Genomic DNA, 6,899 nt, shown 5'->3' on the forward strand with positions numbered 1-6,899 from the left:
TATTCAAAGTAGAAAACAGAGACAGCATAACCTAACTTGATCTCATCCACCAGGTTACTGAAATGGGGTTGGATCCTTCCCACTTGCTTCATGCAGCTTCCAGAGTCTTGCTTGCAGAACAGAGGTCAGGCAATTTCAACCAATACCTGCCACGCCTACAGCTTCCATTATCTACAAGGCTCCTGAAATTCATGAATCAACTTATGGGTTTGTCACAAGGGGCTGCCATGGGAAGGGGAAGGCTGCTAGAATTCACTTCAACAAGCTGATTTATCATTAGGGTGTAGGTCTTTCCATGAAGCTGAACTCTTTAAATCACCCCAAATTGAAATTCACAGCATGAAACTTCCTTTTCTGATACACTTTCTTTGCTCCCCTTCTTTTCCAGGCAGGGATCTGTTTTTTTCCTTGCTACACTGTAAAGTGCCATGCATTTTGTATGATATAAACAATACAACAATGCATTGGATTTTCCCCAAAGGGAGAACTTGCAAAATTGTTAGTATTTTCCCTCTCTATTGAGTTATCTCTCCAAATTGGTCATTCAAGCTCTTTGGTATGCAGTCTGATGGGTTTTTAATTTAAAACTGCCAAAAACAAACAATGAATTTGTGTTATGCTAAAAACTAGGACAAATCTGCTGAAGAATCCCAGCATAGCTTAGGTAATGGTAACTTATTTACCTATTTACAACTTTTTAATTTAAATCAACATTATTCTACATAATGATGGACCACAGCTCAGTGGTAGCTCGCATAGTTTGCATGCAAGTCCTAGCATCTCTCAATAAAGGAATACAAGGAATATGAAAAACTTCTCTCTATGATTCTAGAGACCCTTTGCCAGTAAAAGCAGGCAGGGCTGAGCTATATGACCAATGGGGTAGCTACTAATGCAACACAGTATTATTTCCCCTAAAAAGGATCCAACCCCCCACCCCAGTTCATCATTCCAAACTATATTATCTTTGGGTTGCTTGCAGAGATGGTAGGGCGACTGCTGAAATTCTAAATTCATATCCTAAAGCAACGTTATCTAATTTTGAAAATCTGTGTCACCAGTAGTTTCAATTAAACACTGGCAGAGTCTGTGGTGGCAGATAAAAATCTAATGAAAACAAAGGTGGCTGGAGGCAGATTCTCATTTGTCTTCTTTATGAGCTGCTATAGGCTGCAGAGTGGTGACAGGAAAAACTAACTAAAGGTAGAGAAATCAACTCCACTGGCAGAAGAGAAATAATAAATATCTGGAAACTGATGGGAGAGCAAAAAAAGTTCCTAAAGACTTTCTGGAGCACTGTTAAACATCCACCCCCAGAATGGGAATTACAACCTTCACTGACTTATCAGGAGATTAGTCAATGTATCAATGGCAGCACATTTTTAATCAGTGGAAACAGAGGTCATTTGTAAAAAAAATGGGTGGTGCTCATTAGCATAACACATTAGCATATACCACTACACCCCCACCAGCCAAAAGCAACCCGATGCAAGAAAGAAGAGCCTTGGGTGAACGAGGCCTGCTTGGGCTGGCTAGAGATCCAGTCAGCCCAAGCAGGCCTTGCTCACCTGGTGCTCTCCTGGGCTGCCCCCCCCCAATCAAAAGGCCAGCAAGCCACCCGCTGCCCAAAATCATACAAGAAGCAGAGCAAGGGTGGATTTCAGTAATGTTAAATCTATGATTTTGTTTACTCACATATCTAGTTTGTTGCCTCTAAAGCCATCTATTGTGTATTATAAACTATTTCTGAGATATTAATAAGATAATGTTTATACCTTAATCCCTGTTTCCGCTCTGAAAATGCCACATTTGAAAAGGAATGTTTATTCAGGCATGGTACCTTCAGTGATCAACCAACCAGTGCAGGAAATTCATAACCACTTTCATCCCACCCCCACCCCCTTCCCCCAATGATCCCTGTTCTATGCCCAGAAGAAGCCAAAAAACTTCCAAATGATGCTTTCAGATGCTGAATGGCAATAGCAGGTTAATGACAATAGTAGGATTGATTGGATTAGGTGTAATATACAGAGGGCTGGTAGACCCATTGCCAGGGCAGGAAAGTGAAATTGTAACAGGTAATGAAGAGAGGGCAGAACTGCTCAGTTCCTACTTTTCCTCAGTCTTCTGAGGGAAAAATGCTCAACATGGCAAAAGCAGAACATATAATGAGGGTATGAAATTCCAATCTAGGATCAGCATAGGGGTAGTACATAACTTAGTTTCATTTTAAGAAACTAGGTGTTTATCAGGGCCAGATGAACTGCATCCAAGGGTTCTAAAAGAGCTTGCAGATGTAATTTCTGAGCCTCTGGTTATTATTTTTGAGAATCCTTGGAGAACAGGAGAAGTGCCGGAAGATTGGAGGCGGGCAAATGTTGTCCCCATCTTCAAGAAGGGGAAAAAGGATCCAGGTAACTACCAACCCGTCAGCTTGATGTCTATACCTGGAAAAGTTTTAGAACAAATTATCAAACAGTCAGTCCTGGAACATTTAGGAAGGATGGCTGTGATTACTAAGAGCCAGCATGGTTTCTCAAGAACAAGCCATGTCAGACTAACCTGATCTCTTTTTTTGAGAAAGTGACTACCTTGCTGGATCAGGGGAATGCTGCAGACATAGTTTATCTTGATTTCAGTAAGGCTTTTGATAAGGTTCCACATACTATCCTTATTGACAAGTTGATAAAATGTGGTTTGGATCCTGTTACCGTTAGGTGGATCTGTAACTGGTTGACAGATTGCACCCAAAGAGTGCTTGTGAATGGTTCCTCATCCTCTTGGAGAGGAGTGACAAGTGGAGTGCCTCGAAGATCTGTCCTGGGACCTGTTTTGTTCAACATCTTTATCAATGATTTGGATGAAGGAATAGAGGGAATGCTTATTAAATTTGCAGATGATACTAAATTGGGAGGGGTTGTAAACACAGAAGACAGAAACAGGATACAGGATGACCTTGACAGGCTGGAAAACTGGGCTAAAACCAATAAAATGAATTTTAACAGGGATAAATGTAAAGTTCTGCTTTTAGGTAGGAAAAACCCAATGCATGGTTATAGGATGGGGGAGACTTGTCTTAGCAGTAGTATGTGCGAAAAGGATCTAGGGGTTTTAGTGGATCATACGCTGAACATGAGTCAACAGTGTGATGCGGTAGCTAAAAAGGCAAATGCAATTTTGGGCTGTATCAATAAAAGTATAATGTCCAGGTCACGTGATGTGATGGTATCGCTTTACTCTGCTCTGGTAAGACCTCACCTGGAGTATTGTGTTCAGTTTTGGGCACCACATTTTAAGAAGAATACAGACAAGCTGGAACGGGTCCAAAGGAGGGCAACGAAGATGGCGAGGGGTCTGGAGACAAAGTCCTATGAAGAAAGTTTGAAGGAGCTGGGCATGTTTAGCCTGGAGATGAGGCAGCTGAGAGATGATATGATCACCATCTTCAAGTACTTGAAGGGCTGTGATCTAGAAGATGGTGTGAAATTGTTTTCTGTGATCCCAGAAGGTAGGACCAGAACCAGTGGTTTGAAATTAAATCAAAAGCGTTTCTGGCTCAACATTAGGAAGAACTTCCTGACCATTAGAGCAATTCTTCAGTGGAACAGGCTTCCTCGAGAGGTGGTGGGCTCTTCTTCCTTGGAGGTTTTTAAACAGAGGCTAGTACTGTTGTGGAAATGAAACAGGGAAAACCTACATATGCAGTTCAGTAACAGGGATCAAGGGAAAAAAATAAGCAATGGAATGCTTGTCTAAGATAGCAATGAAGGGGTCTTCAGTTGTAAAAAAGCAGATGAATTAATGACAATCCAAATCGAGAATTTGTTCTTCCAATGGATTTTGTTCAAAGAGAATGTTTTTCTCTTGTTTCTTAACAGCTCTTCTGAAACTGCCACTAGCCAAGACTGAATCTTGATTTTCACGTGAGAAATGTACTCCCTGCACAAGGTGATTCATTATTCATGCAATATTACACATCTTGTTCCCCCAGGGCCGCGAGTTTCCTCGAGAAGGGAAAGATGAAACGGAAGCATCCCAGTTATCTACAGAGAGGAAGCAACGCCAGCGGGCTGGCCGGCCAGCAGCAGCAGCTAGGAGAGAGTTCCAACCACCTCAGGCCCCGCCCTCCTCCCCCGGCGTTCCATTTGCCCCCAGCCTCGCCTTCTTCGCCCCTCGGCCAGGCAGACCGTCAGATCCACGCCCCCCGCTTTTACTGCCTTGGTCAGAGCAGGCACTGGCAGGAAAGCCCTATCTGAAACACCGTCAGGTCATCCTGGCCTAGAAAGCAACCAACCCTCGCAAGGTTTTACCATGGCGGTCCTGGACAGAAGAAGAAAACTTCCCGGAAAGCTTTTGCAGCCAGGGATCCATCCGTGTCGCTACTTGCTCCCGCACCGCTCCGGGGGGCCCTGAGCAGAAGACAGAAAGCCTGGCCCGCCTTCCGCGAGCGTGGCTCACTTGCATCCTTCAGCGGGGCACTGAACGCCCCGGTCCCCCCGCCCCCTCTACCAAAGGAGCTGGACGGACTAGCACGGCTGCGGCCCATCCCGGGTGCCTTAAGAGGATCCCCCTCCCCGGCTATTCTTTTAATCCTAGTTGAATTGTTTTCAAAGGGGCTCGCTCTTTGCCTTTGGATGCATTTTCTACCCACGCTCGCTCGGGTGGCACCTTAAGAGCTCAGCCCTCCGGGGACGCACATTGCAATCGCATCCTGAGCTCATTGGGCCATCCGGTCTCCTCTGCCGTCATTCCGGCTTTTCTCTATGCCTTCTGCTTAAAACCGACTCGCCTCCGTAGCCTACCTAAGCTTGATGCCCCGCCGGCAAACGACCTAGGGATCGGCAAGCTGGACTTTGCAAGGCGATGCCGGGGAAGGTTCCCACGGCAGCCACCCCACCACCGCCACCAACAGAGGCGCAAACTTTGCAAGGAGCGTTTGCTGCTCGGTGAACGACTTTCATGCTTATCGGCTTCGGGATCACACCGCGCCGGTACCTGGGCCAGTCGGGTAGAAGCCAGCATGCAGCATGGCACTGAGCGCGGAGAGCGAGAGAGGGCACCTTTTCCAGGGAGCAAAGCAGAACGCAAAGGAGCTCCCCAAGTGCAATCAGAAATAAAGAAATAAAACCTGCAGCGTCGCGCTGCACAGCCCACTGCAAGCCCCAGCGCCTCCCGGAGAACCGCCGACCGCTTCTCTTCTTCTCCCGAGCAGACCATTGCCGCCGAACGCTTTGTGTGCAGCCGCCGCCGCCACCGCGGCGCCACTTACCTCTCGGGGAGTTTGGTGCAGCACTAATGACCCGCAAACTCTGCAGCCCGGTCGGGGCTCCTCAGCGGCAGCGTGCTTTTTGCTCCAGCAGCCTGAGAAGCTGCGAGGGAAGGGAGTCTTCGCGTGGAGCTCCTCCCCCGGCGGAGCAGCAGCCTGAGTCACCCCCGCTCTCTTCCAGCTGGAAAGGAAGCTGCCGGCTCCTTTCCAAAAGGCCGAGGCGAGCACTGGCGACTCAGCCGGGGAAGTGGAGCGGACTCCCTCCGCTTCTCCTCCTCCTCCTCGCCCTCTCCGCGCAGCTCCGAGATGTGGCGCTAAAGCCAACGGCGGTGTTCAGGCAAGCCCACCCCTTCTTTGGCTGACTGCGGGAGCGCCATGTATCCCTGCAATGCCTGGAGGAAGCACCCAGCGCGCGCGCACGCTCCTTCGCCCTCCCGAGGGGCTCCTGGGCGAGAGACACGAGGTCACCGGGGGGCGGGGGACCACCCTCTCCCTTGCAGCAAACAACAACCCGGCGGGAATTGGTCGGCGCGGGGGCGGGCTGCCTGTGCTTCGGGGCTCGGGCTCCTGCTTCGCCTGGAGACAAACCCGTGGCTAAGGGAGAGGTGGGCAGGGCAGCGCAGCGCCTCACTCACCTCCCCCCGCCCCCGCCGCGTCCCAAGCGGACTTTCAGCAGTGCTCAATTCCAAGGTCACTCCTCGAAATTAGCGCGGATTGGAAACAACGGCGGGCGGGGCTCCTCTACGGTGCATTTGTGTGAAAGGGGGAAATCTGGGGTGACATGGCTTCTCCTGCAGAGCTAGGGAATGTACGAAGCCTTTCCTCTGCTTTGGGATTTTATTGCCTCGCTGGGGGCCTGACACAAAAACAAACTCCCCTGGCGCCAGACTTGAGAAAGCCCTTTTAAGGGAACAGCAAAATCTGCCCCGCCCACAGTAGGGATGCCGTTGCACCTTGCACGTGAGAATCAAAGAGGAACGCATCGGAAGAACTCGGCCTTCCATGTTCAGCAGCAGGCCTCCGCTCCTGCCCGTTCTAGCCTGTTTCCCTACCGATGCTAAAAACTGAGCTGCCTCCTAACTGGAGCCATTTCCACACAGACACAAATCAAATTCCAACTGTGGACTTCCCAGATAGTTTCAAATGTTTCACAGTGTTAGGGGCTGGGAAGGCCCCAGCACATATTTTGTCTGAGCCATGAACAGAGTAAGTGACCTTCCAGGAGCCAGTCACCATCTCACAGCCTGGCTGCTGTCAGGGCCGGATCTACATATTTTTCGAGGGGGGGCTAACCCAAAAAAATGGCACTCCCACACAAAAAATGAAGGGACCCGTGGGCAATCTGACACACACACTCCATTTAAACACCCCATCGGGTGTTTGTATGGGGAGGGGAAGCAGCAAGACTGGCCCTAGAGTATTTTGAGCCCTAGCCAAAACTTTGTGCGCCCCTCTGCAGCACCACACCAGAGAGGGGGTTTAAAGTTTAAATTCCCTTCTCTAGAGTTGTGCAGCAGTGGTGAAAGGATAGAAACCTAGAATCATAGAGTTGGAAGGGACCTCCAGCGTCATCTAGTCCAACTCCCTGCACAATGCAGGAAACTCACAAATATTTCCCCCTAACTTCACAGAA

General features: G+C 48.8%; 1 protein-coding gene across 2 annotated transcripts in view; it reads right to left on the reverse strand.

Annotated features, from left to right (window-relative positions):
• SYT12 (synaptotagmin 12) overlaps positions 1-5,909 on the reverse strand; it is a 74,228-nt gene extending 68,319 nt beyond the window's left edge. Inside the window, exon 1 of one of the 2 annotated variants that reach the window (XM_060262906.1) lies at positions 5,270-5,909. The gene's annotated coding sequence lies outside the window, so the exon portion shown is untranslated. Of the gene's footprint in view, positions 1-5,254 lie in introns of both variants that reach the window. The other variant, XM_060262907.1, reaches the window with a different exon arrangement.
• Positions 5,910-6,899: the final 990 nt, after the last annotated feature.

Source organism: Heteronotia binoei, chromosome 21 (assembly GCF_032191835.1).
Source record: "Heteronotia binoei isolate CCM8104 ecotype False Entrance Well chromosome 21, APGP_CSIRO_Hbin_v1, whole genome shotgun sequence".
NCBI classification, from domain to species: domain Eukaryota; kingdom Metazoa; phylum Chordata; class Lepidosauria; order Squamata; family Gekkonidae; genus Heteronotia; species Heteronotia binoei.